This window comes from Lycorma delicatula, chromosome 1 (genome assembly GCF_047948215.1).
Source record: "Lycorma delicatula isolate Av1 chromosome 1, ASM4794821v1, whole genome shotgun sequence".
Classification (NCBI taxonomy): domain Eukaryota; kingdom Metazoa; phylum Arthropoda; class Insecta; order Hemiptera; family Fulgoridae; genus Lycorma; species Lycorma delicatula.
Window position 1 is genome coordinate 305070181 of NC_134455.1, and position 10613 is coordinate 305080793.

The window sequence follows — 10613 nt, forward strand, 5'->3', positions numbered from 1 at the left end:
CTTGGGTCATATCATTGGCTGTTGTCGGTAGAAATAAATAATAAATGTAACTACAGTTTCATATATATTTTAAAGTAATGAGTTAGTTACGACATTGAATTATCATATACAGTAAATTGTAAAAAAAACTTGCACTAAATTAGTTGAATTGTTATTATAAAAGAAATTCATTCGTAAATATTACTATAAATTATAAATCATGGTAAGCAATTAATAAAATGTAAACGTATGACGACTATATATGTATTCAAAGTATTAAAAGTAAAAATTGTTTTAACAGATGTTTCACAAATGTCTGTTTGGAAATATGTACACACAGAAGCATAATAAAATTTTGTCTGAAATTCTACAAAAATTATTTTTCATGTTATGAATTATTACGCGCCCGAGAATCCACATTTAGGATATTCGCAGGGGTCAACCAGCTCGTTGTGCAATGGGCAAGCCTCACCCTGGAGGAACCGCCTTCATGATCACGGTAACCTTTACGCCAGGTAAGTGAAGGATTAAGGTTAATCAAGGTTAAGTCGAGGCACGTCACATTTGCCATGCGGAGGGGTGACTGTCCCGGTGTGTACTTCAATGGAGTTTTGATCCCGCAAACTATGACTGGGCGGTATCTGGGACTTCATCTGGATCGGCATTTGACCTTGAAGTGTCCCGTGAGGATGAAGAGGAAACAGCTGAACGCAAAGTACAGGGAACTTCATTGGCTGCTACGGAGGAACTCAGGCCTCACGTTATCTAACAAGATCTTAATTTATAAGGTTATCCTGCGCCAAATCTGGACGAACGGTGTAGAATTGTGAGGAACAGCTAGTACTAGTAATGAGGAAATTATACAACGATTCCAGAACAAAGTAGGGAGGGTAATTACGGAAACGCCATGGTCACGGGGAATGATGAGATTCACGATTTTCTGGAACTCCCGTCTGTTCGTGAGATTACACAACAGCGCGTCAAATACCTGCAGAGGCTTGAGATTCATGCAAATCACTTTGCAATTAATCTACTCGATAACAGCAGAGACGTCCGAGGGTTGAGACGTGACCATTACTCGACTTAGGGCCTGCGTAACAGTTTGGAATCTAACACCGTCAAGTTTAGTGGTGTCGTATCTAATTTCTTGTTACTTCTTTTTCTTCTTCTTTTTTATTTGTTATTAATATTTGTTTTGTGGTCTATATGGTGCTGAAATTAATAGTTTGTGATTTATGATTGAGCTTGAAATTTCATATTGGACTTTAAGTTTACTTGCAACTATTTATTGTGTATTACTTATTTTGGGGGTTCCTTAAGGACTCCCTTATCTCGTGCTTTTTTCAGGAAACTTACTTATAGCACCGCAGGAGAGCCAATTGTAATTATAATTGTTATTGAGGAAAAAAATGTTATGAATTACATGTTGTGAAAAATTGTTCTATCCTGACAGTGTTAAACATAAAGTTACATTTGGGCTTACTTTAATGGTATCAGTGTTCAATGAACTGTTTTCGAAGAACATGATCAAACGCGAATTCGATAATTGCCTGCTTTTTTTAATTTTAGGTCAAAAATGTTTTTACCCTTTTACAATGTAAGATAAATGAGCGTCTTTTAATCTGTCATAAAAACAGGACTGTAGAGAGCTCCTATCTATAAAATAGAATTTTGTTTATTCAGACTAGTATCACTCCCTATCGGGAAAAGCAACAAAAGATTAACAAAAAAGATATAATAAATATTATGTAATTTTCTATATCTTCAATCTTTACTTTACTTTAATGTATATTAATTTGTTTTAAGAATAAAATAACGTAAAAATTTAAATAGAACACAAAATTTATACTTGTTATTTGAGTACATATACATCTTCCTAGACAAAGTTAGTTAAGGGACATTTTTATTAAAAAACAGTTATATCAATGCCCAATAAAATATTAGATAAATAGTTTAATAGATCAAATAAATTTCAATGGAATTTAAATATTTATAAATTTGTTTTTTTTCAAACTAAATTACTTATGAATTGAAGAATTATAAAAAAATTCTTTGTTATTCCATGACACAAAGTCGTAATTTCAATTACTAAAGCTTTCAATCTAAAAAAAAGTGAATGAACATTTTTATTACAGTAAATTTTTTTTTTGTTTTTTTTTCTGCTTCTTTTTAATAATAACATTTTTTTCTGTCTTTTTAATAATAAAAGATACTTTACGAGTTACTGCTCTTCAACGTAATCATATCAGAATTAAATAGCAATCTGTAATTGTATTAATTCATACTCCTTTGATTACAGTATGCGAAGGGGAGTTTTTCAATATTCGTACCTTATCTTACCATCTTTATTGAATAGTAAACAACGTTACATGTCACCGCCTCCATACATAATCATATGCCTTTGTAATAGATCTGCTCGTTATATACACTTCAACAGCAGATGGCGATCATTTAGTTATTCAACGTTTTCCTGGAGGTTGTTTTTATCCTAGTTAACATTAAAGTTTTACTGTATGAAAAACTACAATTTTAATTTTAGATAAATAATAATAAATCACTTTATGTGTACTTTGTCAAAGAGCAGAAAGAATTTTTTTTTTTTAATTTTAGTTACAGACTTTATCGTTATTAGTTTAACCTTTATCTTTAACCCGTGGTGGGGCACATACACTAAAGTAACACATCCGGTCGCGCATCATAACAAAATTCATTTATTTATTTATCAGAATGAAACTGTACACATTTAAATTAGCAGTTTTGAATAGCAAACATAGCCTTATTATAAAGCTTAAAAATAATAAAATCTATTTTACGGGTTTTGTTATTTGTATTTCTTAGTAGTTTTAAGGGTAAAATAAAGTATATGCAACTTAACTGTAAAGTACAATCTGGAATAAATTCACACTTTCAAAAAATTACAATTTATTTAAAAAAAGTTTTTTTAGAAAAGTTGGAATTTAAAAATGTAGTACAAAAGAACAATTGTTTTTTTATCATTTTGTCCGAAACATTCAGTACAAACATATGCTGCTAAGCTAGTGTGTTCTTTATAAATCGGCGTTTCGCAGTTTCCACACTGAAACGGTGTAAAACGGTTTTTCTTCGTCGGACAGTAACCACATCTGGGCTTTCTTCCGTTGTTACTGGCACCTGAAATTAAAGTTCCCTTATCATATCGATCTTCATTACTAACACCTAAATGAAGTTAACGTAAGTTAAGAAGCCCTATTGAAAATTTATTTTTTATGACAATAAAGTTAATAATACTACAAAACAAGAAATTTACATGTGTTAGGATTTCTATCAGGAAGGTTTGAGCCAACAATGTACTGGATACTGAGTTTCAGATTCATTGGAAGAACTTCAGTACTAGCAGACCGCATCAGATGTGGTGTAGTTAATATCTTTGCAAGTTGAGAGATAAACTTTCTCCTACGCATGATAATTCCTGACTTGGTTTTGTGTATGATTTGTGAATTAAGAGTTGCAAAATTCATCAATCCATCGAAAATGTAAATAGCCATCGATTGCTTGTTCTTCCATTTTTGTATTCTTTTTTCATACTGTCCCCTTCTCCTTTGGTCAAGTTATAAAACGTTATCACTTCTGGTATAGTCAAGTTATCACTTTCGGGGTTAATACAGTGAAATGTTTAATAAGTTTGGCGGCACTGATTCATACTACAATACTTAGATAAAAACTCGCAAATGCTCGCAAATATAAATTATTCATCAATAATATCAGATTATATTATGAACATTTTTTGAAACTATGAAACAAATGCATCTGTACTGAACGAGTTATAAATATGTACTGAACAAGTGAAGTAATAAAATCACAAATTAAAATAAAAACTATCAGCTGGTGACTGAATTAAATCTATTATGTATTTATATAAAGAAGAAAAAAGAACTAAGAAGCATAAAGACGAGAGAGCATGGTAATTGTAAATATAAACACATGCGATTGACCATACTGCCCGCCTAAAATCAGAATGATCTTTTTTAATAATAAATAAATAATTTTTGTAATTATTAAAGCTATTAGAGTGAGTGGATTGAAAATGAAATGTAACTGTGGAATTATTTCATTGAATTCCCAAAGTACGTAAACTCTGTTGTTCATTTGTAGGAGTGAAAGAATCATGATCAACGGAGAAAATAAAATGATTATTTGAAAACCATTTATGTAATGGAAAACAATAACGTTGTAGAAATGTGAAAATATTATTTTTTAATTTAATAGTTTCGTTTATATAACACTGATAAACAAAAAAAAAAAAATGTTTCCCTAAGTGTGATAACATTTCTTGAAATCCTTTTTTGCGTACATTACAGATCTGTAAATACAATTTTTTTATCATCCTTAGTTTTAAATAAATTACACATAAAAAAAAATTAAGGGAAAATATAGTTAAAATCTGTAAAATTTATAGTTTTGCATGGCAATACCTGTGTTAGAATGATTTCGCTAATGCTTTTCTTTTATAAATAGCCTAAGGCACATCCCGAATTAATGTCTAACAGTAATCGGCTAGCATATTAGTATCCCTTTATAGTGGCTTTCCATCACCGAAATATCTTGATGGAAACGTTCACCGTGTTCGTCACTTACGTCTCTGAGGTTGTCCGGGAAAAAATCCAGATGTGAATGAAGAAAATGTATTTTCAAAGACATATTACATCCCGTAGCTCTGTATGAAGTAAGAAGTTGATCAACAATATCGTGGTAATGTCGGATTTTTGTTTGCGGACAAAGTTTTTGTAAACGTCTTTAAATGAAGCCGAAGCTGCTGCAGTTTCTACAATATTTGACACAGTTAAATACATCATCTTTGACCAACTCTCTTGTTTGAGGACTAACAAATAATTCTTCTTCAAATTTTCCTTCACTTACATTCGGAATATTCTGCCTGATGTACAGAAATCCAGGACAATCCTTCTTCATTGGTTTTACAAAAATTTTCATTAGTCCTTGCTTGATATGGTGAGGGATAAGAATATTTTTTGGATTTAACTAAGGGCCCATCAATAATATTTTTCCCATTTGGATTTAAGTTGTCTCCTTTCTTCCACTTTCTGGTAACATAATGTTTGTCCCTAGCTCGGTTGTCCCATTCGCAAAGTAAACACATGTACTTAGTATAGCCTAACTGAATGCCTAACAAAATAGCTATAACTTTCAAATCACCAAATACGTTCCAGCTGTTTTTTTATAATTTATATTTTCAAGAAGGTCTTTCATCATATCGTATGTCTCTTTCAAATTAATACCATAAGCGATTGGTTTCAAAGGATATTTGTTACCGTTGTGTAGTAGAACCACTTTTAAATTATACTTGGGCGAATCTACGAAAAGGTTCCAGTCCTACGAAAAGGTTTATGAACTTGTCCTATGTGCAACATAAGCTCATCAATATTTGTGTAATAAACCAAATTATTTTCATTAGTGAAGTACTGAGAAAGTTCATTTTGTCGGCTTCGCAAGCCCCACATTTTTGTATTTTTTTAAAGTAAATTCCAACCTTGAGATGATATTAGCATCAAGTCTTGATCCTAACAGATCAGCTTGATTTTTTGATAAATTTAAATCCCTAACCAAGTAATTTAATTCACCTTGTGATATAAGATGCGGGTTATTGGAAGATAATTCAAAATCAAAATAATTTTTGTCCTCTTTAGTACTGCCTGATTCTCCATCGCTGCTTTCGAAATATACATTCACATGTGGCTTAGGACTGGAACAATTTCACTGTTAGGTACATCCCTGGTTGCAGATTGTAATAAAGGATATTTTCCAGTATGCTTAGATTTTTTTAGAAATTCCAGACACACTTGTTAAACAAAAGTAACATTCGGTTACATGATCCTTTGGTTCACGCCAAACCATAGGTATACCAAATGGCAAATCCTTCCGTGTACGTTTCAGCCATCCTCTTAAATATACCGAACAATTAGTGCATACTATATAAGATGCCACGTCTTATCTTGATCGCCAATTTTACACTGAAAATACAAATGACATGCTTTTTTAATTAAAGCTGTAATGTTTTTCTATTTGATTTTACGGTAACCTCACCACATACATAACAAAAGGCATCCACATCATTTACACAATTTCGAGGCATTATGACACTGCACTGTTAGCAAACTTAAGACAGCAATAATACTGAACAAAATTAATTCATTCCTAAATCCAGTGCTTAATACAAACAACACAACACAACTGTGTTTTCAGCTACATGTTTTGACCTGCACAGACATGATTAATCTTCTCCATGAAGGCTCACTCTTCCCGGAGGTTAAAAAAATAACATTTTCCAGGCTTGCTTTACATGGCTGTTTATTACTCCCCCGTTTATTAGTAAAAACAACTAATGCATTAGATACAATTTAACAAAATACATCTTTACACAGATTCAACAATTGCACTGTTGGGTTCATGGACAACCATCTGACTGGAAGAAATTTATTAGTAACAGAATTTCTCAAATAATAAAAAAATAGTGCAGGTGCTATTTGTCACTACAGCAGATCTTCAGATAATCCAGCTGTCGTATTGTTCCGTAATAGAGGTGATGGATCTGATTACTACATAATGGCGATTTCGACGGACGGGGCAATGCTACACAAAGCCTGAGGATAAAACATCGTGCAACAGGGCTGCATGCAGGTTAAAAAGACTGCTGAAGGTCATTAGGAATGAAATATTCAATGAGAATCTTTCCCACTTGGTTATTTCACATAGATAAAGATGTGTAAACATCGTGGAAAGCGGCTAGGAATTCTCAGGAACCTACATCACTCCCTCCATTATTTGCAGCGTACCTGTGTAAGATATTTCTCTTACACAATGGAAGGGATGCTAATGAAGAGGAAATAATTGACTTCTTCGACATCCCAATGCCTCTAAGCTTTCCAATTAGACCCTTTTCAACGATGGCGGTGCTGCAGGTAGCCAAGCAAGGGAACCCCTAAAGAAGGTTGCAGGCTTTGACTTGATTACTCATAAAATGCTAGTTATCAGGGCCATCATTACATACCTTTTCAATGGCCTCCTTTGAATATCATACTTCCCAGCAGAAAGGGGTCTTAAATAGTGATGATTCAGAAACCAGGTAAACTTGCACCTGATATGTCTTCCTACAGACGAAATAGCTGTTTTACCGATTCTGTCAAAGGTGTTTGAGAAACTGTCTCAACACAGAGGCCAACACAGACTCTTAAGAAAAATTTCAAAGCGAGAAATTATTTTTATGGATCATCAATTTGGTTTATAATACGCGTAGGGAAGTGAATGTCATCACCAAGTGCCTTGTATAAAAGAGATTCTACTCAGCGACCTTCTTAGATGTTCAGCATGCATTTTACAAGGCCTGGCTGCCTGGACTGCTCAATAAGCAAAATCACAGCCTTTCTCAATCTTTCTATTAGTCTTACGGGACTACCTCGAAGGGCGTTTTTCGCAGGTCAGGTGAAACAAAGAGTTATCTTTATTCAGTTATCTGGATTCTTTGACATTAGATTGGGGGTTCTTCAAGCTCTATTTTGGGAAAAGTCCAGTAATCAATGTTCACTGCGGACCTACTGGCTCCAAACAATGTAACCATTACCTCATTTTCTGATGACACAGCGATTCTGGCTGTTGAAGACTCTCGTCTGGCCTCGGGAAGCCTCAATCAGTATTAGTTCTTCGAGTGGCTAGCAAAGTGACGAATAAAAGTAAATCACAATAAATCGAGTCATGTCACGTTTGCGTTAGGAAAAGGAGGAGGACTGTCCCCGGGTTAATCTAGATGGTGGTTTCATTCCGCATTCTCACAGAGTACGGTTACTTCCACTAATATTCCCGGTACCACGTGAAAGAGAAATAAAACAGCTAAACATCAGGTTTGAGCAGCTTTATTGGTAACTAAGTAGGAATACATATCGCTGTCCAACAAACTTTTAATATAAAAGGTTAATATTCTGAAATTCATTTGGACTATGGCCTACAACTACGGGGTACGACGAGGAAGAGCAACATCGAGGTTATACAACGCTTCCAGAATAAGTCAGCGAGAATCATTACAGAGGCGCCCGGTTTGCACGGAACGAAGAAATTAATAATTATATGGAATGCCTTATGTCCGCAGGAAATCAAGGGATTCGGTTCACAGTACAAACAACAGCTAAGTAGGTAATCATGTAAATTATCTAGCGCAGAATTTCCTAGACAACAGTGAGATTGTCCGGCGATATTCCTTAAGTGATGAAAATCTTTTCTATGCCTGATAAAGCCTAAATTCCTTTCACAAAAACATTATGTTACTGTTTTGTTTTTGATATTATTGTCTTGATACTATTTTTTGATAGCCTTATATATGTATATTTTATTGAGGGTATTCATCGGAAATCCCTTATCAAGCACTCTAATTCTATTTACTTATGGTTTCTTCTTTGAACCGATTGTATATAAACAAAGTAATAAAAAATATCTAAATATTTATTCAAGTTATATCCGAAGATAAATATGGATAGATATATTTAAATGATTAAAAACATACTCTTATTTAAAATGAAACTCCAAAAAGTCGGCACTAAAAAACTATAAACACAATTTACCAACAATTTTATGCTAGATATCACTCGAAATTTAAAGAAGAAAAACGTATTAGCAGCTTCCCTTGAAAAAGCTAATTTTACGTTAAATTTTTATTTAAAGTTTGGATAGGTCTACAGAAATGCTATCAATTCGAAAGTAACTTACGATAAAGTAAGGGCGAGAAACAAGAACAAGGGGTCTCTGATATGTAGGAATTTATTTATTTTTACTTAAATTTCTAGTTATAACTTTATAATTAGGGTCTAATATACTTTGATTACCAGAAGGAATTTGATTTAATTACATTGTAATTATCCGATACTAAGCAATGATAATGTATATGAAAAAAACACAACTGAAATAATTGAAACACAGTACAGTTGTAGGATTTTACTAAATTTTAACATCCCATTTTTTTAGTGAGAATAGCTTTTCCAAACTTAATTGCCTTACATAAGTTTCATAGTTCCCGTTCTGGCGGATTTTTTTTTTGACATTTATTTCAATAAAAAAATATTTCTTTGGTCCTTCCATGATCAACTAAGTTAGGTAGGATTTACATGAAGGAATAGGTATAACTTATGAGATAATTGACAGCAGTAAGAAATAAATTAAAATGAAACTGGTCAGTTACTGGGTATATACTCATATTTAGTTGGGTCTCAAAATTGCTATTGTCGCAGTTTTGAGTTTCTAATAATATTATCATAATATTAGAAATATTTTAGAATGCGATGAATTATTTTTTTTAAACTTGCTTCAAGAAGAGAATGTATGTATTTGGTTGATTACGTATGTTCGTTCCACCGTAGCAGTTCAATGGCTGAACCACTTTAGACGTACGACCCTGCGTTGGAATCCGTACCTTACCGGGAGTGTCATCGGTTATATATATAAACTGTTTAGATCTAAAAAAAAAAAAAAATTAAAAAAGTATAATACGTACAACATTGTCACCCATACGCTCTTTAATTATATTATATTAGTAATTATCCTATATAAAAGAGCAATGTTTGAAATGCAAGCGTTAATTGTTGCAAATGAACTGGATTATGAGAAGGAATGTGGCGATTACTTGATGATATGTATGATGGTTAAATCATTACCACTAGAATGCTTGCCAATTACACTGATATACCAAATATGTACTCTATTTTACCTAATGTTACCGACGTCTGATACCTATTTATCAGTTAAATCGTAAAACAGCTCCTCCCGTCAGCGTTATCAGAGAACAAAGGGCAGAGTAATTGATATGGGTCAAACGGTTTCCAAATGGTAGTAATTGGGTTCAGAGAGTACTGGTCAGTTCCCTATAACTCTACTTCCAATCAAAGATAACTTTTAGTTCAATCAAATATAATGAGTAACGAAAGGAACCAACGAGTATCTGTTTCACGCCCTCTTAAGTGTAGAGTTACATAAAGCTCAGCAAAATGTTACTGTTTGTGATCGCTTACGCCAAAATAGAATTGAGCCTAATAATGTTCAAAAACTTCCACGGAGGGACTCGGTCATGTTGACAAAGTCTTTACGGATATAATGTCAATGAACCGAAATTTAGAGGCTTCTAAATTACACTTCTACATTACACTGTCGTGTAATGATCTAAACTGACCGGGCATAATTTTACATTTAATCAACGCATTTAGTTGCTACAAAAACCAATGTAAGAAAAGTCATGCCATCTTGTAATGTATTTTCTTAGCGATATATAAGTTTAAATACGAATATATAACTAAAATTTATTTAACTTAACGTAACTTTAATGTAACTTTATTTAATTGAAGCTCGTAGTACCAGTAGTTCTTTAAAACCATGAATCAGAACGGAATATGTGTATTTATCAAGGACAGTATCAGTATCAAACCAGATATAAAAATAGTTTTTAATGATCCAGGTTAAACCGGATATACTGCTCCTCGAACTGTCAAATTTCCGCGACGGTACTTGCACAAACAATCTTCAGAACTTAAAAAAAGTTCTAGCTTTAATTTTAAAGCTTCAACTGATTTAAGGATGTAAATTTTACACTCCCTTCTTATATGTTG

General features: G+C 33.0%; 1 non-coding gene across 1 annotated transcript; it reads right to left on the bottom strand.

Annotated features, from left to right (window-relative positions):
• Positions 1-337: 337 nt before the first annotated feature.
• Positions 338-502, bottom strand: LOC142318562 (U1 spliceosomal RNA). The gene has a single exon (XR_012754958.1). It is a non-coding gene; the product is annotated as a U1 spliceosomal RNA (small nuclear RNA).
• Positions 503-10613: the final 10111 nt, after the last annotated feature.